Source organism: Podarcis cretensis (genome assembly GCF_951804945.1).
Source record: "Podarcis cretensis genome assembly, chromosome: 6".
Taxonomy (NCBI): domain Eukaryota; kingdom Metazoa; phylum Chordata; class Lepidosauria; order Squamata; family Lacertidae; genus Podarcis; species Podarcis cretensis.
Genome location: NC_137175.1, coordinates 43,698,562 through 43,725,008, shown reverse-complemented (window position 1 = coordinate 43,725,008; position 26,447 = coordinate 43,698,562). Strand labels below are relative to the sequence as shown.

The window sequence follows — 26,447 nt, the reverse complement described above, 5'->3', positions numbered from 1 at the left end:
GCAAGTGCAAGTGAGAAAATTGGCACTCTCTCCTTCCTGCTGCCATCTGAAAACCACATGAACAAGCACATTCAAAAGCTTTCCTGGTTCAACTTATGGATGCTTTGTAGCAGTCATACGTGGATATGCACAAAGGATCCCTTTTATATATCCGGTCTTAGTTAATAGCATAACTTAGCTAAACTTGGTTCACAATGGCTGATGAAGTACTGTTCTTGAATGCTGCAGGGTCTGGCTCTGCTTATTAAAGCCCCTTACCCCTTTGCTGTGGAAGCAGAAGACCCCCAACTCAACATTCAGAGTACACTTTTACTGTTGATTTGAGAAAGCTGAATTCCAGGAGTTCCTTTCACTTATAAAGATATAAAAGTCGCATGACTCAAAACCTGGCTATATTTACAACTAAGTCTCAAATGCTCCCATTGACTATAATCCTGCTCGAAAGCTGTTTTAGGCTAATACCCAACATATATGCTCGGCATATCCCAGATGTTCCATAAACTTCAGTGCAATAATGTTCAAGCATCTCCTTCATCAAAGTGGGAATTTTACTGCCCCTAGATGGGGCATTTGTAAAAAGGCAAGGACATCACAGCCAAACCCTACGATCTGATGTAAAAAGTTCTGAAACAGATTTCTGCTGTCTAAATGGTTTAAGGAAAAAACACATTCCTCAAAAACTTTCAAGATCCCAACATGGTTTTGGTCATAATGACCAGATTAGCAACGCTGCCTTTGGCCAGTGTGCTCAAGGTCTTGGGAGAGCATGGTGTGGTTTTTTTAATTTCCCCCTCTTGAATAGTAGATCCTTACAGCAAGGGAAAGGAAACCTGGGCTTGGGGGAACCAAACATGGCCCTGCAGGCATCTCTTTCTGACCCTTAGGACTCTTCCCCAAACATCCTCCTTCCCCGGCCCTCCACCGTGACCTCCTGGAGCACAAGCTGGACTGTGCCATTGAATTCTGATCATGCCTCTTGTTTGCCTGGATGGGGCATAGAGAGGGGTCTGTGAGTGTGTATATTTTCTATACTATACTATACTATACTATACTATACTATACTATACTATACTCAAAACTATTTATCTCTTTGGCCTGAAAAATATGTGCCCCACCCTTGCCCTATAGAAGATGCAATCCCCTTCATTTTTAGAAAGCATTTTGTTATGTAGCCTGGGAACTGCTGCTCAAGGAGGGCAACTCTAAAATTCATTTGGGTGCACCAGACTGCCATAGTCAGTGAGTGCACTGAGAGTAAAATATACACAGGCCCTCTCTTTGACTTTTCTAACTGACAAAAAGTTATTCATGTCAATTATGAGGGAATTTCTCATTATTCTATTTTTAAAAAGAAGAAGAAGCTGCCCAACAAAGAAGGCTGGCTACAACCCTGGTTCATAGAACCAGTTGGGTGCTTACTTAGTTTAAAAAAACAAAAAACAAGTACAGCCCACTCCTACTTTATACCCAGTGTTTCCATGAAAACAGAAGTGGCTCTTTTTGCAAAGATTGCACAGGAGGTGAGGAAGACCACCACTGAGTAAACAGATTCTGCTCCTAAGAAGCAATAACAGCATACCCTCCAACATGTTGTGTCCCAAAACAGGAATGCGAGATCTTGCATGATTTCACAACCAAATCCGCCACCATGCTCTCACGAGGGGAAAACGGGATGTCCTGTTTTTTCTAGGACACTTGCAAGGTATGTAATCAGAAAAATATATTTCCACTGTCAGGCTCCCTGTCATTTCCTTGGCCTTCCCTTCCATTCACTTCCCTCTTCAATAATGCTATCGACAGTCCATCTCACTCAAGTGTTATCCTAAGCATCCTTAAACTAAATCATGCACCCACCATGCCAGAAACATACATCATGTTCACAAACCAGGATTTTAAAAACAGAACAAAAATTCCAAACACATTTAATCTCTAATTTTCCAACAACAGACATTTAAGAAGCTGCATTGCTCATTTTGGTTAGCACCAAGGTGGTCTGAATCATTAATGCAAAAAAGCAATTAAAAAAATGAATGGGAATAAATGTGCATTATCTTACCGAGTCCAGCGTTTACATAGCTGCAACTTCAGATCTAGTTGCAAATGTGCGCATTAACATTAATGAGCATACGAATACCCCTTAGAAACCAAACACAGAGCTAACTATATTTATCTAGGCCTGTACTTTGAATAAACAGAGCTACATCTCTGCAGCAACACCGGAGATGCTGACATCTGCAGCAAAGATGAGGATGGAACCCCCTGACAGGCTGCAGCCAGAATGTCTCCATCCCAGATTGTGGCTTAATTGAGCCAGTTCCCTTTAATTTCTGCAAGCAGCAGAAAAACAGGTGCAGTAACTGTGTTAAGAAGCATCATCATCATTTCGCAAGCCTGAAATGATCTTGAGATAATGAGACACGCGCACTCCCAACTGGTCATTAAACACCCTTTTATGCCCCCAAGGGCTTTTGAAGTTCTGGGGCTGAAGCCTGTCATTAAGATGCAACTCAGCAATTTTGTCCACACCTTGGCCAGGAGAAGTCAGCCCAAGATTACAAGAACTGTTTGCCAAGCTCAGTTTTACTGCTTTCACCACCTAGATATTCTTTGGGATTGAAGGAGAACTGAGGCCATTAAGAGTTTACCTGAGGAAATGGTAATGCGATCCTCACAGAGTCCACAATTTCATCAGGATAAAGGACAATGCAATCCTAGGCAGCTTTTGCTTGCATGGTGCACATGCTATATCTAGAACCCTTCTCTGGAAAAGATGTGCAGAAGTCTTTCAATACTGCTTTGGGATTCTTTGTGATTGCATTACTTGATTCGCTACGGGGCAGCCAGTGTGGTCTAGGGATTTGAGTGTTGTACTACAGCTACAACTAGCTAGACTCTGATTCAAAAGGAAGCAAGGATAATTTAACCATACCAGAACTCCTAAATCGGTACCACTTGCTCAGTGATACAGTAATCCCTTACTATGGGTGCATTTTCCTTATTTTAACACTGGAAGGAGTAACAAGCAAGCCTAAGAGCAGGAAATGTGATCAGCAGGTAGCTTTCATGGATCATCTGGCTCTTCCACTCTTGACCAACTGTGTTTCAAAATGTCGCTGTGATAAACAAGAGGAAACGTGTGGCAAGAGACATCTATTTGCATCTCAACCAAGCAGGCATTTCTACAGCCATGTTGCAGTTATTTCCAAACCTGCTTTGAAGATTGCCAGACAGTGCAAGACTGAGTAATAACAGTAATCATCAGCTTTAATTAGTGGCCCTTCTGATATCCTTGGGGCACTGCCCCTTTAAACAAAACCTCATGGTCAGATGTACCAAGAAAGGGGGGGGAGGCCACCCTCAGCTCCCAACCTGGAATGACATTCCTTGCCCGATTATCATTATCAGAAGCAACATGAAAGAGAGAAAGAGGCCAAGCGAAGTGGCCGGTGCCAGAAATAGACAAGAGAGCTTTAGCGAGCGCTAGCAGCCACCTGTGCTGTACAAGGACAGCACATCAGTGTTAGTAAACAAACCGGCAAGCAGCAGGCCTCAGATGGCACCAACAGCAGAGCAGGACAAGGAAGTCAGGGAGGGAGGTGGCGGCAGCAATAACGTTTGCTGCCACCCACATATTTTTAAAAAATCACTTGTTTGTTTGTGTCTCCTTCTTTTTAACGGATGTTGTGATGATTCAAAAGGAGCCAGTCACACACCTTGGTGCCAAGGTGTGGGTTGACGAAAAAAGCCCACACAACTGGGCGAGGCAAGTGGCAGTTACTCTGCTGCCTTATCTTGATGGCAGCTCGAGATTAAGGCACGATGTACTGTTTACTCTGGCTCACCTTGCAAGCTGCCTCCCCAAAGGCGGTTTTACTGCTTTGCGGCGCCAGACTGCATGGATGGCCCTTCTTCCTCATGCTCCCTGCAGGGGGGATTTTAACTCTTGTTCCCATTGGGAAACTCTCCCAAGACTTCTCCCTGCTGCTGTTGTTTTGCAGGGATGCAAACTCTGACTAGCACCTGAACTTTGCTGCCATCGGAACCAAGGCAGGTCCTAAACGTTAAGGCACAGTGACTCAGAGGAGGAGTACCATTCAAGGCAGCACATTCCCTGTTAATTCAGTCATTTTACCACTGTGGGGAACACCGTTTGGATGTTCTGCCTCAGGTGGCAGCAAATTTTGAGCTGCCTCTGAATGAAACAGCTGCCAGACTCTCCAAGCTCCTCTATTTTCCAGGGACAGTCCCAGATTTACAGAAGCTGCCCTGGTTTCTGATTTGATCTCGAAATGTCCCGCTTTTCCTTAGGACATCCCTATTTTCATCAGAGAAATATTGGAGGATATTCTACCCATAGATCCAGGGCTCAGCAAGGGGTTTATATTGTATTGTCCCTGGGATGGAAGCACAACGAGAGTCCAGTTGAATTGAAATAGCACAGAGAGAATTTGGGTCCATATTGTTAGTTTCTGTAGGGAATCAGCTTTAACACAAGCCGCAAGAAAGACGTAGTAAGGGTGCTGCTTTGTAGCATCTTGAGGTATCTTGGGCAGCCCATCAAATGGAAAAAGTCAAGTAGATGCCATGTATCATATCTGATTCTCCTAATGTAGAATTTGGCCCTGCTAATGCAGTGGTTTTACATACCCTCAAACATTTCTCCAATGAAAATATGAACATCCCAATCCATAATGATAATTTTACTATTTATACACCACACATCTTACTGGATTGCCCCAGCCACTCTGGGGACAGCTTCCAACATATATACAAACATAATAAAGCATTAAACATTAAAAAACTTTCCTATACAGAATTGCGTCCAGGCGGCTTGGGAGTTGGCTAACTCCATACCCTCCAACATTTCTACAATGAAAATAGGGACATCCTAAGGAAAAGCGGGACATTCCGGGATCAAATCAGAAACCGGGATGGCTTCTTTAAATAAGGGAAGTCCCTAGAAAATAGGGACACTTGGAGGGTTTGCTTTTATTGCTTTGTTTATTTTAGATGGTTGTTCTAGTGGTTCACTAAGTGAAGCTGTCCTACATCAGAAGCCCCGAGGAGATGTCCTGAAAGGGGCTGGTCAGATCAGAAGAAGGGATGGGAGGATCTTGAAAAGTTGCCAGCTGATGACCTAAGGGAGAGGACTCATCAGGTTGGAGCTAGCTGTGTCTGTGCCCCAAAAACATCAGAGCTGCTAGAGGAAGACACTGTAGGTGAGGATTCTGATCCCAGGGAGGTTGCCACCCAGCAGCTCCTTGCCAAGCCACCCCCTGCCAGCCTCAGTCACAGTCCCAATACCACCCACTCTACCTCTGAGCTTGGCACCACCACCTTCAGAAACCCCAGTGATGAACATCTGCCTACCCAGGAGGCACCTAGTCTGGCTCCGAGCTGCTGTTGCCACCTTCTGTGTCGCCTAGGACACAGACAAGTACAAACAGACAGCTCGTGTCCAGCTCAGTAGGAGGAATTCCTGCTTCCTTGGCCAATCCCAAGACGCATCTTGCTTGCTGCACTGAAACTGTGCCTGCACCACTTCCTTATGTTATGTTAGCTGATGGACCAATGTCTTCGCTTGCTTGGTCAGGCCATGCACCTGCTGCTCCAGTGTCCCATGTACCGTACTGATTTGGACATTAAATTTTTTAGCAAAAAATGAAATCTGAGTCTGAGTACTTCCTCCAGCATGAGCCGTGCATGACACACTGTACTCTGGATCAGAGGAAGAGCAGGGTACAAAAACATATCATAGGTAAATAAAATTAATGAATCACGTTTGCATAATGTTTCACCACCGGAAGTTAGCCCAAGTATATTAACCAATTGTGTTGCAATGACCCATGAGCCGATACTGGATGACTACAGGTGTGGATGAGGAAGCAGGTTACAGGTAGCCATAAAGCATTAGAGAATCATAGAGTTGGAAGAGACCAAGGGTCATCTGGTCCAACCCCTGCAATGCAGGAATCTCAACTAAAGTATCTATGACATATGGACATGCAACCTCTGCTGAAAAAGCACCCATGAAGGAGAGTCCACCACCTTCTGAGGGTGTGTATTCCACTTCTGAGCAGCTCTTATCCTCAGAAAGTTCTTCCGGGTGTTTAGTTGGAATCTCCTTTCTTGTAATCCATTGGCATAGGTCATAGCCTCTGGAGCAGGAGAAAACAAGTTTGCTCCATCTTCTATGTGACAGCTCTTAAGATATTTGAAGATGACTATCATATCTCCTCTCAGTCTCCTCTTTTCCAGGGTAAGCATACCCAATTCCCTCAACCGTTCTTCATAAGGCTTGGTTTCCAGACTCTTGATCATCTTGGTTGCCCTCCTCTGCACACGTTCCAGCTTGTCACTATCCTTCTTAAACTGTGTCACCCAGAACTGGGTGCGGTACTCCAGATGTGGTCTGACCAAGGCAGTGGTGAAGCTGCATGCTCCGCTCCCAGAGGCAGAGAGTAGGTGGGGGCGTGGTACGCCGCCCGCAAGGGCATGGGCGCATGTTCTGGGGGCATGATGTGCCACCTGTGGGGGCGTGGCACCCAACGTGCGGGGGGTGGCTCATGTCTGGGGGGGCTGCCAGGATGGCACCCTTCCAGAATGGTGGTGCTGGGGGCAGTCTGCTCCCTTCGCACCCCTGTTCCTCTGCCAGTGGACCAAGGCAGAATTGAGCAGTACTATTACTTCCCCTGTGTCCAACTATACTTCTCTGGGTACAGCCTAGAATAGAATTGGAATTTTTGCAGATACAACCATAGGACAAGAACATCACATCCAGTTCATTTACCTGGTGGTAGCCAATCAAGGAAGATCCAGAGGGAGGGGAGTCCCAAAAATCTATCTTCTAGATTATTTTCTCTCTTTTTTGCCAAGAATGCCATTCCTGGGTCAGATTATGTGGAAATCCTATCCAGCCTTTGGAACCGAGGGACTAACACTGTGTCAATAAGCATATTGATAAATTCAGAGCTGCAACAGACAGGTAGCCATCAAGGCATTAACCAGCCCTGCTGAAACACATTCCACACACCCCTCTAGCTTCCCATGAGTATGGATGGGGGTGAGGACTGATTTAGTTTCAACCCAGCCTGCAAAATCAGTAACTTTTATAGGAGTGGGGGCATTTTCCAGAGAGGAAATTAGGTTTAATTGCAAGCTCAATTAAGGCAAAGGGAGTGATTGCAACTGAGCAGATTGATTAAAAAGTGGGAGAGGTTGGGTGAATTAATGTTGATCGAAGACCAAGCTGATTAACCTGTAAAATTGGCATCACGTAACTTTTCTTTTTCAGATGCCAAGACAACTGGAGATTCCAATATTTAAAATAAATGAATCAGCCCTCTAAAAGTAATTATGCGTGCTTTACACTGTGACATTAAATACGTTTTCACTCATTTGCTTAAACTGCAATCCTAGAAAGATTTCTGTGAGAGTTAAATCTCACTGCAATCAATGGGGCTTACTTCCAAGTAGACATTTTAAGATTGGTCTGTTAGCTTTCTAGGATATGTATAGTGTCTGGAACAAAATGAAAAATCCAAGCCAGACAGGCTACATTCACTGAGGGACTAAATATTATTGGATTTTCTCCCCCCTCCCCCCCCAAAAAGTTAGCCTTTCTTAAGAATTGGCAAACCTGAATAATATTAGAGAATGCCTACACTCAGTTCTAAACATAAAATGCAAACCAGGAGCTTTGAGTGTACGGATAGAAAACAGCTTACCTTTCAAATTCTCTTTCTGGCCCTGACAGCCAGCAATCGACAAAAGGGGACTGGCTTACTAGTTCCTGATTTGTATGGCTTCTGTGTGTCAAGCGTGCAGAACCAGGATGTCAAAAACCTACCAGTCTAGCTCCTCTCCCAGTGTCACAGCAGCCAAGACCTGTAATGGGCTTTTTCAGCAGCTCCCAGTTCAGATGGAAGTTTTCATTATGAAATGGTATTGGAGCAGTATGAAAATTAATACAGTGGTACCTTGGGTTAAGTACTTAATTCGTTCCGGAGGTCCGTACTTAACCTGAAACTGTTCTTAACCTGAGGTACCACTTTAGCTAATGGGGCCTCCTGCTGCCGCTGCGCCGCCGGAGCACGATTTCTGTTCTCATCCTGAAGCAAAGTTCTTAACCTGAGGTACTATTTCTGGGTTAGCGGAGTCTGTAACCTGAAGCGTCTGTAACCTGAAGCGCCTGTAACCTGAGGTACCACTGTACAAGGTTAGGGCTGGAGAGACTGGGGTGCATGGTCACCCTGCACATTTACGTACGTATGCATTCAAACAAACACACAAGAGTTGAGACCACAAGAAGGGCCTGCTGGATCAGGCCAATGGCCCATCTGGTCCTGCATCCTGTTCTCACAGTGGCCAGCCAGATGCCTAGGGAAAGCCAGCAAGCAGAACATGTGGGCCACAGCACACTGCCCACCTGCAATGCTGAGTAACTGGTATTCAGCAACATATTGCCTCTGATCGTGGACATGGAACATAGCCATCATGACTAGGAGCTGTTGATAGTCTTGTTCTCCATTAATTTGCCTAATCCTTTTTAATCTTCTTCATGAACACTTTTAAGTGGTTAATGCTCTAGCTCTAAACACAGTACTAGGTAAGGTACAAATCTCTTTGCTTGTGGGGAGGGAAGAAAAATGTTCGCTTAACCTGTTTTGATATCATTGCTATAGTTATAATAAACTATCAAGACACAGCACCCACCACTTGCTATTACGATAAACTGCTCCCCCTTTCCTTTATTTCTTTATTTCTGCACTGAATACATGCAAGCTTGCCTTAGGAACTTGGATGTGATTCTCCTACCCACCATCACCCAAGTGGCACTTCTGCATAATGAATGATGCCCTCCAGCTGTAAAGGAGATGAAACCCAAGACTAGTAGGTTTTGCAAACCGTAGGTCTGTCCCCTCCCCAACCGCGAACACAAATTTGTGATACAGAATTCCAAGTGAGCCACAGAGAACCAAGCTCATCCCTATATACTGTACATAGCCTTGCTCTCTTTGTCTGCCTAGCATGCCTGGATATCATTTCTTGATGATCGTGGCAAAGAGACAGGACCCAAAAACTTCATAACACAACCTCTCAGCTCTTAAGTATGTCTTGGTTCAGCATTATATCACTATTCAATGTGTTGGTTGCAGCATAGAAAGGAAGCACTCTGCAGGACATTCATATGAATGCACCTAGGCCCAATGGAGACAAACCTGCAAACCCTGATGCTCACAATAAATCCTCTGAGATTTTGTAGATCTAAGAGTGCCATTTCCTCAACAACATCCACTAAGATATTTGGTATCTCAAACGTTTTCCAGTGTTCATTAGAGGACAATTAAACCCTCTTATTTTATATCTAAAATCTTTAAGACACCCAAGTTGACATGTTAATGAGAAAATCCTGTATCCATGCAGTTTCATGGTATGCCCCACCAAGGTTTTGAAATCTCAACTTCAAATTCATTTTTTTACAGCTGAAAAAGCATGTTTTCATATAAGATGTGACATTCTAAATTGCATCAGGGCCATCTCAGTTCCAAAATACCAATTTTGAAAACAAAGTTGTCCAACAGATTTCAAGTAAGTACTATGGCAGGTAAAGCAGTAGATTAAAAAATGAATAAATCAGTACACACCAGCAACATGAAGCACCTTAAAGAGAGTTGGCATTGTACCATTAAGTGGGCACACTTGGGCACAGATCTTCTGTCATAATGTTGACACAGGCCAGTAAGTTTTCACTTTGATTTGGCTGTATGACTGCAGACGTTGTGTATGGTTGTGGACATCTTTCCCTATGACACATGCATTTCAAACCCAGATTTCATATTCACTTTTTAAGAAACTTGTTAGGAATGTAGTATTTCTCCCTGCTGTAAAACATCTTCTGAAAAAGCTGTTCAAAGAGAGACCTCTGCCTTTTATCTCAGGATTTAGTCACTGGCATTGTTCACTAGGCTAGAAATATTTCTTTTGCTCAGAGTACATGTCTGTAGATGACAACAGTATCAAATCATAATTACTGTATTCATTTATTAATCATATATATTAGTTGCTTTGCCATTAGGTTCTCGGGGCAACTTACAAGCAAAGCTAACAATCACATGAAAGCAGCAAGAAAACAAAACACAAAGGGTGCAATCCAGGGTCCCTTTGGGCAGTGGCGTAGCATGGGTTGTCAGCACCCGGGGCAAGGCAAGTAATTTGCGCCCCCTAACCCATGGATTTGCGCCCCCTAACCCTAACCCCCAGATGTTGCGCCCGGTGCGGCCGGCCCCCCTGCACCCCCCACGCTACGCCACTGCCTTTGGGTCCCTTCCAACTCTACAATTTTATGATTCTGGATGGTTAAGCAAGTGCTTACATCACTTTCACTGGAGTCAATGGCAGTAGGTGCTTGGTTTTGGGTGCCTATAGTATAATTTTCAAAAATAAAAACTGTAGACCTGAAACGGGTCAGTAAAATTAAAGTTGCAATCCTATACGCACTTACCTGGGAGAGTTGTGATTGCAGTGGGACTAATGCCAGAGCAAACATGCATTGGATCGCACTGCCAGTCCTACCTTTTGCTCCAAAGGCAGAGTCCCCCAGCATCAGCCTTGCCACAGATTAACTCACTGACAGAATCTATAACCAGAGTCTGTGTGTTCTCAGCTATCAGCTATCAGGAATGTCCCCTCACATTTCAGATGAAAAATAGGTATTTTATTGTGGAACATGGTGAATAAAGCATTGAATAGTTTGGGGCAGTGAGCACATCAACAAGGGCCTGGTAACACACGGCATCAAGTAATCCATTCACTAATATGCATTTCCCTAAAACCCAAAAAGCCCCTTTTCACATTTAGTTGAGAATGTGTATATGTTTACAGTTACACATTCTGCCCGGGAAACGCTAACATATTTCAAGGCGACAGACTCTGTGCAGCAACAAATTTTGAATTCCACTTCCTGATCATGATGGCAGTGTGCCAGCCAGATAGGTACAGTTTCAGGTAACCTCCCATATGGGTATAAACCCAATGCACCAGTAATCTGAACACACGGGTACAAAGCAGGTATATCAATGGGGAGTGTGTCACTTGAAAGGCACCTGTAAAAACCCTGCACAGCAAGGTCAGCTGTCAAAAACCACTGGACCAACCCCATTACGCCAAAAGCCCATTGACTCTTGGGAACAGATACTGGAGGCATTTCCATCCTTTCAACAAGCTTCAGCTGAAACTCTCCCATCTATTGCTAGCAAACTAGACAAATGCCATTTGTACAGCAGCAATACCCCCAACAAAAGCTCATATGCAACCACACATAGTAAAAAAGAGAACCACATCACTCTGTGCTGCCTTCAGTTATCCAAGATCTTCACTGCGGGGTCACCTCCTGCAGCCCCCCAAAAGAGTCCCTTTAGTGCTGAGCACACAAATGCCTTGTGTGTGTGTTAAGCAACTTCCAAAGCTACTGAACAAACAGTGCAAGGATTCAGGTGCAAAAACCAAGGCCGGGAGTCTTAGAATTTACATCAAGCTGGCATTCAATAGCATACAAAGCACATATTATTTTAACAGCAAAGCAGCAGGGAAGGAACTGCAAAAATGCCACGGCTTCCACCTCCAAGCTCTGACCCCTGCCTTGAGCAGTTTTCAAACACTCTTGGTTGTATTACTAGAGCTTAAGTTCATCTCTAGATAACACTGAAGGTTCTGGGCACATCAAACCCCAATCCGGACTCCGCATCCATGAGGACTAGCTGCAGTTGTTTAAACACACCTGCCATTTCCTGCCATCTTTTGTCACCACCACCGGGTGTATAAAAACTAGCTGACAAGCACACCTAAACCCTGCTGGCTGGCTGGATCACACAGTCCGGAGAAGCAGCAAGAGTCTATCTTTTTGTGAAGCCAAAAAGTACAACCGTCAACAAACGGAACACCTGGATTTACCTTCAAGGAAGAGGCGGCAGCATCCCTCAGTGCTGAGACGCGAGGAGGTTAAAAATAAAAATAAGCCTCTTGCAGGGCAGGGTCCAACGTGGAGGTTGGGTAAAAGACAGCTGGGTGGGGCGGGGGGAGCGGGAAAAACTCTTGCTGAAGAAATGAGAAAGTAAAGGAGAAGAGAAGCGCTCACAGCTTCTTCCTCCGTCCCGGGAGATCCGTCAGCGAAAAGGCAGCGTGCAACATCCAAAGGCTAGCAGGAACTAGAAGAGTGATAAAGTAGGTCTGAAATCTGAAACTGCAGGTTGGGCCAGTCATATATAAACACACGCATACACACACACCCATTCAGTCTCCTCTCTCTCTCTCTCTCTCTCGCCACCCCTCTGTGCTCGCTTAGTAATAGCTAAGGCAGCCCTCTAGCTGCGCGCCGGAAAACTGGAGAGACGCTCCAAGACAATCGTGCCAGGGAAAGAGCGAGGCAGGGACCTGTCAAAAGCAAACCCACACGCCGTTCCCAGCCACGCAAAGTCTGCAACAAAAGCCGATTAAATGCTCAGGCGAGGGGCGTCAAACTGACATTCCATTTATCTTCGCTTTGGGAAAGTGCTTTTACGTTGCTAAGGGAGAAGCAGTATTCCAGAAGGTGCACAGATAAATAAATTTATTATTATTATTATTATTATTATTATTATTATTATTATTATTATTATTATTATTATTATTATTTTATTTATTAAAAGAAGCAGCATTGCACTGAAGCTTCTCATTCATAAGTTTTAAAGTAATTTGCTGGGGGTGGGCGGGTGTGCTGGGAGGAGAGAGAAATTAGGTGTCTCAAATTTATGAATCAAAGTGGGTGAGCTATTTAAATGTTAAATCTGAAAATTGCAAAGCCTTGGGAATCTGCAAAGCACTCTCAACTTGGTTTTTCTTTTTAAAAAGTTATTAAGGTTTATTATTTCATTTGTAACAAAAACCTATGCGTGTCTACTCAGATTGAAGTCCCATTAAATTCAGTGGTGCTTACTCCCAGAGAGATTAAATTAGGGTTGCAGCCATATAATGTCATCCTTTGCATGTAGACTCAGAAGTATGTTCCATTTTATTCAATAGGGCTTACTCCCGGGTAAAAGTGCATAGGATTGCAGCCGTAATTACTTGATAAATGATAACTGGGTTAATTCACCAAGTGCTTAAACAATTGAACGTTCCAAACAATATGGCTTTGTTACTCAATCAATTAATAATTATAAAGAGATTGACTGAATAAATAGCAGTTAATTAATGCACATCACCTTTTATTTTACAGAAGAGAGAAAGGGAAAAGAGGTTAAAAAAAAACATCCACAGAGGAACATGATCAGCCAGAGGTCTACAGTGTGGGATAACCAGCCTCACGCTTAAGTCTAATTCATAGCCATCATGCTTAAGTCTAATTAATGCTTGAAGGGGTTAATGCCATAGAGTACAGTACATTGTCCTGCCAGGATTAGCTCACCTTGGAATGGACTAGGTAATCAAGGCTTTGTTCCTCCAGTACACCTGAAAACCTTAACCTGTGAGGTCTAAACTGGGACTCAGCTAGATTGGTAAAGAAAAAGTGTTTATACGTGTTGTACATGCGATAGAACACTGTGACACCAGATGGCGCTGTGGAGTCCTGTCTTTCCCTACCAGATTTCCCTGTATGAGTTTACGATGCATTTAACTGAATCACTTATTTGACGTGTCTAGATCCAGCCCTGTTTGTTCCAATCTCAGGACACATGGTTCTAGCAAGCTTCTCTTGTGTCCAATAATTTAGGAACTTTCACCAATATAAGCCAAGTTCTCACACTTTACTTCGTTGCATGTTTTGAGATTTTAGATCGCACCAAAGAGTACTTGCCCCAAACTTGGATTTTGTCATTCAGGAATTCTCCTTTATTATCTACTTTTCCCTTACCAACAACATATATAGGAGGTCAGTCATTGTCCAAGAAACCACACACTACAGCTTTCTTCTTGAGAGCCAGTGTGGTGTAGTGGTTAAGAGCGGTAGTCTCATAATCTGGGGAACCGGGTTCGCGTCTCCGCTCCTCCACATGCAGCTGCTGGGTGACCTTGGGCCAGTCACACTTCTTTGAAGTCTCTCAGCCCCACTCACCTCACAGAGTGTTTGTTGTGGGGGAGGAAGGGAAAGGAGAATGTTAGCCGCTTTGAGACTCCTTAAAGGGAGTGAAAGGCGGGATATCAAATCCAAACTCTTCTTCTTCTTCTTCTGCCCCCTCAAAATTTTCTTGGCACAAATGTTTTATTAATATAACATACAAATGTACTATGAAAGATTTCTAATGAAAAGACATCAAGGTGAAGAACGTCAAAACTTGAAATCCCAAATTACACTTGTGGCTGGAGGATTAAGAAGCAAGTCCCACAATAATTTGAAAGGAGCATTTCCTGAATGTGATGTTGATATAAAAGTTCCTTGTGCTTGACTTCTCTTCCTTTCCCCAAATTTAGTTAACCATCTATTACTTCCAAAGAACAATTCAAAAAACTGTTGTAGGGGCTAAACACAATGAACAATGGGAACTGATACATCATCATAAATTTGTGGATGTGCACAGTTCCTGAAACTCACTCGCAACAAATTGGGAAAGTATTTGTGCTAATCTCGAATCAGTGCTAGCAGGAATTAGGCTGCAGTCTCAGGTCCTTGCAAGCCACCCCCTCCTTGCAAAATTCTGCATTGAATTTATTTGTTTATGCATGTATCCTGCCATCCCTCCAAAGAGCTCAAGACTGCATACACCATTCCCTGCTCCCCTGATTTTATCTTCACAATAGCCCTGGGAGGTAGGTTAGGCTGAGAACAAAGCTTCATAGCTGAGCAAGAATTTGAACCCAGATTTTGGTGGCCCAAGCCTAGTCCAGACTGTACACTGCCACACTGGCTCTCTGCATTAACCTGCATGCAAGTCATTAAATACAGACCACTCTGCACGCAAAGGATGAAGAACAGAGCCCCCAAATCTCATGGGATAATTAAAGTTCCTAGTCCATGTCCCTGTTATTCAGGATGCTTGTATACAATGGGATATTCAACTTGAGAAATTCTGAGCCAGCTGGCTCAAATATACCACACTATGTCATTTTAAATGGAGCTTGCTTTCAAAGAACTGCTAAAATTACTTGACATTTATTTTCAGCCAAACAGCAAGCATGCCTGCTCCATGGGTTTGCATTTAAAATCGGATGGAGTTTACCCACAATCTGGCCATTGTTAAAAGGCAAACTAATTCATCTGAGTGCTTTTGAGAAAGCTTCCTTGCTGGAGGGAACAATCCTTTCATGGTGGCAGGGAAATGGAACTAGATGACCTGGAAAGACATTTTTAGAGTTTATTTTTACCCTGCTAACATCTTCCTCCTATTTCTGTCAGAAACAACGGGAGAAGATTTGCCCACAGTCCAGTTGTTCTTCACTGATCCTGCGGAAGCATCCTTGGAAAGCCAAGCAGACTGCTTTTCAGGATCTGGATCATGCTGATTCTGCCCATCCATCTGTCTCAGGAGACAATGGAGGAGTGAGGTCAAGCTGTTGGAAGGTTGCAGCGCCTGCTGTGGCTGCAGAGCCTGATGTGGGAGAGATCAGTTTTGTTGCATCTGGAGCAAATGAAGGCATCCAGTTGTGCTGCTGCAAATGCACCATGGCATTTTTCCTCTCTGTGCTCCTCCCAGCAGTCATTTCTCCTCTGGTCACTGCTGTGAATACACGACTTGACTGCCCGTCTCCAGGCACTGAGGTCATCTGCAAGGGATTCCCCCACATGGCAGGGTTGATGTTGCCAGCCTTCATGTCTCATTTGCAGACATCTTTGTAGCACAGAGTTGGTCTGCCAATGGGCCTAGTGCCTGAAGCCAGCTCCCCCTAGAGCACATCCTTGGGGATCCTGCCATCTTCTGTTCTGTGGCAGAGTAGACGTCGCTGAGACAGAAGTATGAGCATGCTGGGAATGTGGGCTTGGGAGAGCACATCTTTCTTTAGAATTCTGTCCTGCTATGTAATGCCCAGTCTATCTATATTAAAGGCATGGGGAATTGTAGACTGCAGAGATGTCACAGTCCAAACACAAGGAGGAGCGATGTTGGCATAAGAAATCACAGGCCACATTATATCCCCTTATGACTTGCTTCCCATTGTGCGTGGAAGCACCAAGACAGGAGCACAAGATGCTTCCATGTAGTCCCATTCTTGACTAAAACATTTAAAATTTATGTAAGCAAACCTCCCAAGACATCAGGAATCACAAGACAGAGAAACCAGTAGGAGAACACTTCAATCTCCCAGGACATTCTATATAAGATCTCAAAGTAGCTGTTCTATTACAAAGGAATTTCAGAAATAGACTGGAAAGAGAAGCTGCTGAATTGCAACTTATCACCAAACTTAAAACCATGGAGAGACCTGGTCTGAACAAAGACATTGGATTCTTATCTCATTATACATGACAAAGCCATTTTTCACCTTCTCACCCCTTGCCTTTTCCTGTAAGACCTATTGCAGTTGTTAAGAGTCGTCAACAGGCTCATCACAGCTATCTGCCAATCACCCAATCCCACCACCCTTCTGAGTAATACCCCTCCCCACCTTCTCACTATATAGAAGGGTCTGGTGACTTCTGTTTAAGTGTATCTGAAGAAGTGTGCATGCACACGAAAGCTCATACCAAGAACTAACTTAGTTGGTCTTTAAGGTGCTACTGGAAGGAATTTTTTTATTTTGTTCTCCCAAGACAGTAACAGATTGTTGGCCTCCAGGAAGGCCAACAGAGAAATTAGGAGTGGACTGCTGATCCCATTCCCTGCTATGAAAAACTGAATGGCCAGATGTTCCCCTTCCCAAGACTGTATTTTGAATAGGTGAAACATAGCCTCATTCTCGGGGGCTTGATCAGTGGCATTTGGGGTCTTTGTTTCTCCTCACTGTTTCCAGAGGAACAAGAAAGGAGCACAAAGTAAGATGTTCTGGTCTTTCTAATTGTTGTGGTTTGGGAAAGCTTTGGATTATGGCTGTATTTTCCCCCAAGAAGTCGCATGCAAATAGTTGAGAAAACCTAGATGGAGTTTTAAACATTTGGCGGTGAGCAGAAAGGCTTTGAATAAGTGCTACATGATCAACCAATTCCCCGTATAGAAATTTTGAAATTAACGTACAATGTAGGAATGTAACTGTGTTGTACTTTTTGGTTGGGACAATACTGCCTTGTAACTAGATCTCACAATTCTTCAGGTGTGTATTGAATTTTTCTTTTATTTTAAGGTTTAGTATTGATACAGTGCAAGTAATTTTTGAAAGTGCAACAAAAATGCAGACAAATGCAGGCCAGAGGTAGCCAATTGTGGTACTTTCCAGATGTGCCTGTATTCACACTCTCATCCCTCATCTTGCTGGCTGGAACTAACTAGAGCTGGAGTTCATCAACATCTGGAGGGCACCATATTGACTATCCCTGATGCAGGACTGCAGTCAAATAGCTTTAAAGGGCTTCATACTCTCTGCAAAAGAAATAACAGAGGAGATAAAGGGTGCCATAAGTGATTCAACATAGTTTATTAATTTGTTTGTAAGGCTCCCATGAAAGTGTAAATGGTTTTATAATGGGCTTTTACAGAACTATATATTAATTTTTATTTTTTCCACGAGAGCAGCATGTGTTAATTTAGCTTAGCCAACCAAAGAAATTGGAAAGAGAAGCAGATTTAAAAAGACCCTCTTGACTAATATAGAAGATACTACAACCCGCATTTGGGCATCCATTTGCTATAGGCAAAGCACTGTAGGCCTTATTCCAAAATGTACCAGCCATGTGATAAAGATGAATACAGGGACTAAAAACCAAATAGAAATGGGCAGAAGGCAGGTGCTAACACTTACCTCGCTGCATGGCCAGATTGTACGGATTGTAGACTCTCTGTGAAGTTGCTGCCACTCCACAGTGAGCCTGTAAGCAGATACTAAGCTGCAGACAGTCTGCTGAATCTGTCCCAGTTGTACAGCGATAGTTGCAATTTAACAACCACACCTGTTTGGTGACTTTTGAAAGAATGAGGCAAAATCTGGGTTAAGTACACAGGAGGTATTTCCACTCTGGAATGTACACTCAGGAGATGGCTAAGGTTATTGGCCAAGGCAGGCTGCAGCATTGCCTCACACCAGCATTGCAAGGATCCCTATTTACTTCCTATAAGAGAAACTTACTCAGCAAAAGAAATAGTCTCAACGCCTCACAGAGAACAGAGCTTGGCTCTCCCTGCCTAGCCTTTGGCACAGGGCACAGGCTTAATGTGCTTGGCAGGATCTTCCCCTGTTGTTTTTGGAAGGGCTTCATTCACCTGCTCCCCAAATTGGGAATAGCTGCACAGCAGGTTTGCAGGGTAGAAGGATTTGCATGGGGCTGGGCAGGCAATTGAAGGGGTTCAAAAGGTAAGGGGTAAGAAGCTCTTGGAGTGTTATGCTGGCAGGAAGTTCATCAGTTGGCTTAAAGCAAACTGGCACTTCTATGTGTCTCTAGAGGTCTCTGTATACCCATTAAAATAGCCATAGCAGTAACACAGGTTGAATGACTTATAGAATCACTGTCTGGTACCCAGGCAAAAGTCACACTTGCCACTTGCGCTGCACCATTGTTGGGTGAACAGAAAAGCTCAGGGAGAATGAATGTGCAATCCCACCATTAGTGAGTGGCACATAAACTCTCATTCTTAAGCTTTTGAACCTTCCTGGGTTATGGAAGTAGAGCCAGAAGGCCTTTGGTTGGTTTTGCAATGAATCTGGGGGGCTCAGATGAAAGAAGATGCTTCACCCAAGCTCTTATTTCAAGAGATGAGTCAACAGTAATTTACCTGGCAACTTGTTGATGCTCAAATGTTTTGTGTCTTTTGTCCGTGAGGTAGGGGAAAATGCACACACACATGAGTGGCACCATTAGGGTAATATTTTAAGGCAGAAATCCAGGGCACTACTCAGCAGAATGAGCAGCAAGGTCCTCAGATGTACCAAACCTGGCTTCCACATTCCCAAGTAAAGCAATAAACATCACCATCTAAAGAGGAGCTTCCTGAAAGACTGTTAAGATCAATCTAGATTTACCTAACTGCAGGACTGGCACATGTGAGTACACACATTTGCGCACATGCACAAATGCACACACACACACACACACATTCATGTATGTCTCTTGATTTCCTTTTTTTAAAAAGAGGCCTAAGGAACACAGGTCTCTCCTAAGCCACCTGGGTGTTTATATCTATCTTATCTCACTGAAAATGAAATATCTGAGGAAGAGCCAGAGAGATGTACAGATCCTTAATTAACTGCAGAGCCTGCTTTTTTACTTCAGTGAAGGATGCAGTATATCCTGTTTCGATCCATGCGGCTGCAGGCTCCTTGCAAGCTCCTCCTTGCACTTTCCTCCCTACTGGAGGGCAGCAGGTGTTTTTGCCAGTCTGCTTTGTTCGCTGGCATGTTAAATTGCTGCTACTTTCTGGTAGGTCAAAGAGAGTTCTCTCTTTGGCATATTCAGATCTTGCTGTCACTCAAGCCTAGAGGCGAATCTCCATAATTCTGGTAGTGCCCTCAGACCATCAGGAATGCCATTGAACCAATAATCCCTGATGACTTAATCCCTCGGATTCATACCTTGGAAGAACAAATCTGACTTTGGAATTTCAACTGTTTTCAGGGATGTTGCAGTTCCACCATGCGACACTGACGCCAAGGACTCCACAGCAATGTGTCAATTCCACTGCTTTTACCTTGAGACATTCAATATTTGAGTCCTTTTGTTGACAAATCAAAGCACAAGGGCCTGGACTGCACACAATTGATTGGAAGACCCAGGGGCTGTTTAAAGAAAAACAACTCCAGAACTCATGGAAAACAAAAAACTTGAAGCCATGGCTACGTATTGCCCAAAGGAGAAGCCCTTTCTAGTATTAGCATATAAACACCCATAGACACATCTCCATTTCCAAATGTCTCCGGCACATGTCTTTTCCCTACAGTGCCTTTGGGTAGATCCACACCATATATTTAAAGCACATTCAGTGCACATTTAAATAAAGTGACTACCCCCAAAGAATTATGGAGTGGCATTCATCTAAGAAGCCCCATCAGCAGAAACCCTGTGCAAGGACTTTTTCTTTTGCAAAGAAGCTCCCTACCTCCAAAATTGGCTATTGGGGGGGCAGAAGAACCCCCAGGACAGTGCATGCACTGTGATCTCATATTACTTCTCAACCCAGCCAGGAAAAGCTGCTTTTTTAAGTGAAAGAAGAACCATAATGCAAAATTACAAATATGCCACAATAGATCACATGGTCCACTGGAGGGCAGGGACTGGCAAGTCATCAAAAGTGCTGGGATCCAGCCCTTGGCTATAGGAGAGGCCATCCTGTTTATCACTAGGAAAACCATCTACTGTACTGTGTCTGCCAGGCTGATATTGAATATTCCTATTTTGGGGCTTGTTAGCTACCTGAGCTCTGCAATTTGCACAGCTCTCCAATTATGAACATTTACTCTCTATAAACAAGCAAGTATGTTTCTTTTTCATCTTTTAGAAATAAACTATTTTGCCCAGTAACAACCAGCACTAGCTTCTGACATACATAATGCACAAAGCTACCAGTATCTATTAAAGAGCAGTGTATCATGCAGCATTTTCTAAAGTTAGTAAAAACAAAACATCAAGATAGATGATAGATGATGATAGATAGATAGATAGATGATAGATAGATAGATAGATAGATAGATATAGATAGATGATAGATATAGATAGATAGATAGATAGATAGATAGATAGACACACACACACACATTGTACACAGCATATCCTCATAGTTTTAATGATCTCTTAAATTGTAAATTAACACATTTTATTTTGACAGATTATCTAAGAAATGTGCATTGTCCTATATGAAATATATAAAGCACAAGTGGGAACTTTGCTTTAAACTGGTGCTTTAAATGGGCCTTATTTCTACTGTAATTTCAGTTGTTAATTTAAATACCCTTGATTTCAATCAAACCACCTATGAATGAAGTATCTAGTGGCCGTGGAAACCCAGCCAGATGGGCGGGGTATAAATAAAAATTCTAATAGCCCAAAGCACTTGAATGGAAATATTATGAAGAATAATTGTTATATGCAATTGTCAGGGAACTGACATCAGAGCGAGAGGTGGAGGCAAGGCTCCAAAACGATGCAGGAGAGGGGACCAGCAGGGGGGAAGGAATTCAGCGTAACACCAGTAGAGAAGAGAAGGAGATGGAGGATTTGGAGACAGGGCTCCAAGACCCTTCACCGGAGACTAGTGGGGAGAGCGCTGACACGCCTCTGCCTTCCCCTTACTTGCGCAGACGAGTTCCGCGCAGGGAAAGTAGGAGGAGACTTGGTGTCAAACAGCTCTTATGCTGGAAGAGGTTCAAGAAACGCCCACTGACGGATTCTGCAAGCGACTGACCGGCCACGGAGTGTGGGCTGTCAGCCAAGGCATGGTGAGCCAGGCAATCTAACCGGAATTGAAAGCAACTTACGCACAAGTAACCCCTTACAACCATTACAGCAATGGAAGTAATTTTTATTGGAATACTCATAAGTATATTGCAAGACAAAAGCCTTTACTCTGATGCATTTAAACATTCTTCCATCAGCAGTTCCCCCCCCAAAAAAAAAATCCACCTTTTTTTCCAGAGTTCTCAGCATTATGATATAGATGTTGTTTTTATTGTACCAGAAATACTATTACCAGTACCACTTGCAACATATTTAAATACCTACTAGTGTCGCTTCCAAGTACTGCCAAAATATCTGCTGTTGTCAATGTAAATGGCCCTGTGAATCTGAAAAGGTAGAACTGATAACTCATGTTCTTACGCAATGCTCTTTTTATCATGATACATATAACATTTTTACTGAACCCTTTTTAAGGAAATTCCCAGGAGGATCATGTGCATTTCATGCTTTTTTTTATTCCTTCCTGATCAGAATGCATTCATCTCTTCCAGGCTAGCTACATATTGCACTGCTTCATGTAAAATTCACCAGGGACTAATTTTAGTAAACTCATAATTTCATTTTCTATGCCTGGCATTCTATTGCATGACACAGATACTTGTAATTTTTATAGCTGCATTTTTTTATTTTCTTTCATCTGCTATTATTTTCTATATTTGTACAAACTTCCTTTTTGAATACTGGTAATTGACCATAATAATGAGATTGGTGGATGGATGGACTGATTGCAAGACACAACAACTCACAAGATTTACATTTTTAGAAAAAGACATCAGAGTGCTGGGGGAAAAATACAAACATACTAATTTTAGCATGCTCAGGGAATTACACTTCTACATGTGCAATCTAAATAGAATACTATTTTCAGGAACTGAAAGTGGGATGTGAGAACGCAGTCCTGCCAACCAGACAGCAGCCTGTCACATCACTGAGACATTCCTAGAGGACAAACACAATATGCTCACCTGAAAGTCAACTGAAGGCTGTCTGTCTCTGCCAGTTCCTAACAAGACTGACCAATGCTTATTAATATGCTAGTTGGGTGTGGGATGAAGCCTAGATCAACAGCTCTTATCTGTTTCTCCCTCCTGAGAAAAAAAGCTGGGGAAGGGACGTGCCTGTCAAAGGTTCCCCTCTACCCCCAAGGCCACAGCCCTGGCATGCAAGGTCTTGCCCTCCTGACCTGAGATTTCAGGCACAACGAGGAACAGGCTGTTTAACTCCATCTCAGCTATTCTGTCTGGGAAAGAAGAATTTATTGCCTTGTGGTTTGGAGACCTTGATTCCTCCCTATGGAGAAGGAATCTGCTCACTGGCAAATTGTGGTGTCTCCCACCGGACAGTCAGGATCTGCCAACCTATTTGGAACTGAGGGCACATTACACATTTTGGAAAAGGGCCATGGGCATCACCCCATCTGGTTCCTTCTCACCCCACTCCCTCAGATTCCTCTCCTTCCCAAGAAAGAAAGGATACACACCTTTCTTCTGCTCTTTCTGGGCAATTTAAAGCTCCATGTCTGAGTGCCCTTGTTTGCTCCAGAGCTTTACCCACAATACCTGCTCTTTAAAGTTCAACTGGAGCAAACGTCAATCTGCAGAAAAGCTGAATTGATGTTTGCTCCGATTCAGCTTTAAAGAGGGAGTTCTTGTGGAAAAATCTCAGAGGTGGGGGTGCTCAGACATGGAGCATTAAAGCACGGACCTCTGCCCTGGAAAGAGCAGGATAATCCCATACATATATTTTACCCAGACCACCATGGAAAAGCAAAGATTCTGTAGAATTAAAATGGAATTTGCATTATTTTGTTTTGGATCCTCCAATATCAGCATCAAATTAAAGCTCACATTGGTAGACCTACGGGACCGCCTCTCCTGGTATGCCCCACAGAGGAACTTACGATCTTCAAATAAAAACACCTTGAGGGTCCCAGGCCTCAGAGAGGTTAGGCTGGCCTCAACTAGAGCCAGGGCTTTTTCGGCTGCGGCTCCAACCTGGTGGAACGCTCTGTCACAAGAGACAAGGGCCCTGCAGGACTTGACATCTTTCCGCAGGGCCTGCAAGACAGAGCTGTTCCACCTGGCATTTGGTCAGGGCGCAGCCTGACCCCCTCCTCTGGCAATCTTTACAAAGTTTTAGTTTATGGTTGCCATCAATTTTGATTTTAATTCATTTTATAATGTTTTATAATGTCACACTGTTTTAATGTTGTTAGCCGCCCTGAGCCCGGCTTCGGCTGGGGAGGGCGGGATATAAATAAAATTTATTATTATTATTATTATTATTAGACTGCACAGGAAAAAAATAGTCAATCTGGTGCCTGCCAGATTGATTTATGGCACAAATCCCCATGGATATTCATGATTTTTCCATAGGGTGGTAGCAAAACCAGCAGCAAATCACAGAACACAATTGTAGTCACAGAGGTAACCTATGATTTGATGGTGGTTTTGAGAGAATACCTTGTGGGGGAGGGAAAGATCCATGCTACCAATCATGTTTTTGTGCCATGGCAGTGATAGACAGCACCAGATCCATGAGTTTTACAGTCAGTTGAGACAGTCCATGGGAGGAAATGTACAGTTGTACAGTACAGTAAATGTATAGTGAAAATGTACAGTTTTACTAGATCTCAAGTGTTTGTGTGTGCATATACTTTCTATCTGACTCCAGTCCCTCTTTCTGCCCTCTGATTCATGCACCCCACTTCCTCTCCATTTGCTTTCCCCCCAACAGTCTCCCAAAATGCCCCCCTTTCCCCCCTGCCTGCTCAGGAACTCAGCTTTCTGTTTAGCTAGCCAATTAACTCAGGTGCCAATTTACGGTAACTATTAAAAATCACATAGAGCTGAAAAAGAAAGTGGGAAAGAGAGTCATTCTTCCAGCTTTCGCTTCTTTTTGCTTTTCAGACAGTGGGAAAGAATACAACCACCCCACACAAGGAAGTGTTGAAGGCACCAGGGGAAGTCCTCAAGGGCACCACTTTGCCCAGACACACCACACTGCTGATCCCAGAACTAAATGAGCCACAATGTAATGACCTATGATCAACTTGTGCTTCTCTACACCTGACACTTGGTTACTCGTACTGAGCTGAGCTCCTTAAGGAAAGGTGGGATATAAACTTCATCATCATCATAATTTTTTATTTATACCACACCCTTCCCAGTTTAAAAACCAGGCTCAGGGTGGCTAACAGCAAATATAAAACATTGATTAAAATGCGACTTAAAAACAGCATAAAATACAACATAAAATGCAGCATCAGTATCAATAAAATTCTAAAATTCAGGGGTCATTTTGAGAGAGGGAAAAAAACCCCAGTCAGTAGACATCAAATGATTGCCAGGGCTAACTGGCTAAGTTGGTCCTACTAGGGCCAGCAAGGAGACCAGGGAAGAATTTAAATGTGGGGTCCCAGAAAGGGTTTCTTCATAGAAGAGGGAAGGGAAAAGGGAATAGAGGATCAGACGAATTCAAGTTGAAGTCCAGACGGAAGAGCTCTGTCTTACAGGCCCTATGGAAGGAGATCAAGTCCTGCAGAGCCCTACTCTTGTGGGACAGAGCATTCCACCAGGTCGGAGCTGTCACTGAAAAAGCCCTGGCCCTGGTGGAGGATAGTCTGGTTTCCTTAGGGCCCAGGACCTTCAAGCTATTATTATTCATGGACCTTAGGGTCCTCTGCGGGACATACCAGGAGAGGCGATCCCGTAAGTACGAGGGTCCTAGGCCGCATAGGGCTTTAAAGGTCAAAACCAGCACCTTAAACCTGACCCTATAGTCCACTGGGAGCCAGTGCAGCTGGTAGAGCACTGGGTGAATATGCTCCCATGGCAAGGACCCTGTGAGGAGCCTCGCTGCAGCATTCTGCACCCGCTGGAGTTTCTGGGACAGTTTCAAGGGCAGCCCCATGTAAAGCGAGTTACAGTAGGCAAGTCTGGAGGTGACCGTTGCATGGATCACTGTGGCCAGGTCGGGGTGGGAAAGGTAAGGGACCAATCATAAATTTTTTAAAAAAGCAGTCTTCTTGAAGGAGGGGTGTGATTTAGGACAAAGAAAGGATGGGATCTCTGACAGATCTGAGATTCACAGCTGGGCTGGGGGAGCCCACAGCTAGACAAAAAAGGAACAGGAGCTGTCACAGGTTTGAGAGAGGCTTCTAGTCAAGACACCAAGCCACTGGCAAAGCTGTGCCATGGCTGGCTCTCCTGACCGCATTCTTGGTCCCTCGTGCTGATGAGCTGTAAAAAATTCATTACCCTCCCATCCCAACAGTTGCTTGTTGTTTCCAAATAAGACAATCTATCCGATTCAAAAAAACACCAAAGCAAACAATTTGTCTCATAAAAAGCTGGCAGAGGATTCCTGTTGACAAGAGGGGAAAGCGGGAGGGGAAAGGCAAGGCGGGGGGAGCAGAAGAGACGGCTGCTTTAGTTTGCAAAATGGAATTGCTCATCACGGCTGCTCAGCCAACCTGAAAGAATACACAACGCTGCTCAAAAGAACAGGAGCCAAACACGAGGAACCTGAACTGCCGCGAGGGCTTTCCCCTCCCTGTTTTGTTTATTATGCAACAACTCTTCCAAGGCTCAGGACCCTGGATATTTTGACTCTCAACATCTGATGCTTTGAAACAATGAAGAAACTCAGCAGATGCCACATTTCCACACACACACACCCCAGCCAAGCAGGCGAGGAGCCCACCAAAACAGAACTACAGAATAGGGTTGCCCAAATTTGTTCAGGTTTTTTAAGGAACTGTGCTGAGGCTTAATTCTCGCATATGGTAAATGAACACTTACTTCCCTGAACACTTACTTCTGTAATTGGACCTTTGATCCATCGAGCCAATATTGTCTGCACTGACTGGCAGCACTTCTCCAGGATTTCACACAAGGTTCTCTCCCAACTTTACCTGGAGATGCTGGAGACTGAACTG

At 43.8% G+C, this 26,447-nt stretch overlaps 1 protein-coding gene across 12 annotated transcripts in view; it reads right to left on the bottom strand.

Moving 5' to 3' along the window:
* Positions 1-26,447, bottom strand: part of PLEKHA6 (pleckstrin homology domain containing A6) — a 197,362-nt gene that overhangs the window by 122,379 nt on the left and 48,536 nt on the right. Inside the window, exon 1 of one of the 12 annotated variants that reach the window (XM_079982328.1) lies at positions 11,953-12,293. The exons of the other annotated variants lie outside the window; for them this stretch is intronic. The gene's annotated coding sequence lies outside the window, so the exon portion shown is untranslated. Of the gene's footprint in view, positions 1-11,952; positions 12,294-26,447 lie in introns of those variants that run through there. 12 annotated transcript variants of the gene reach the window in all.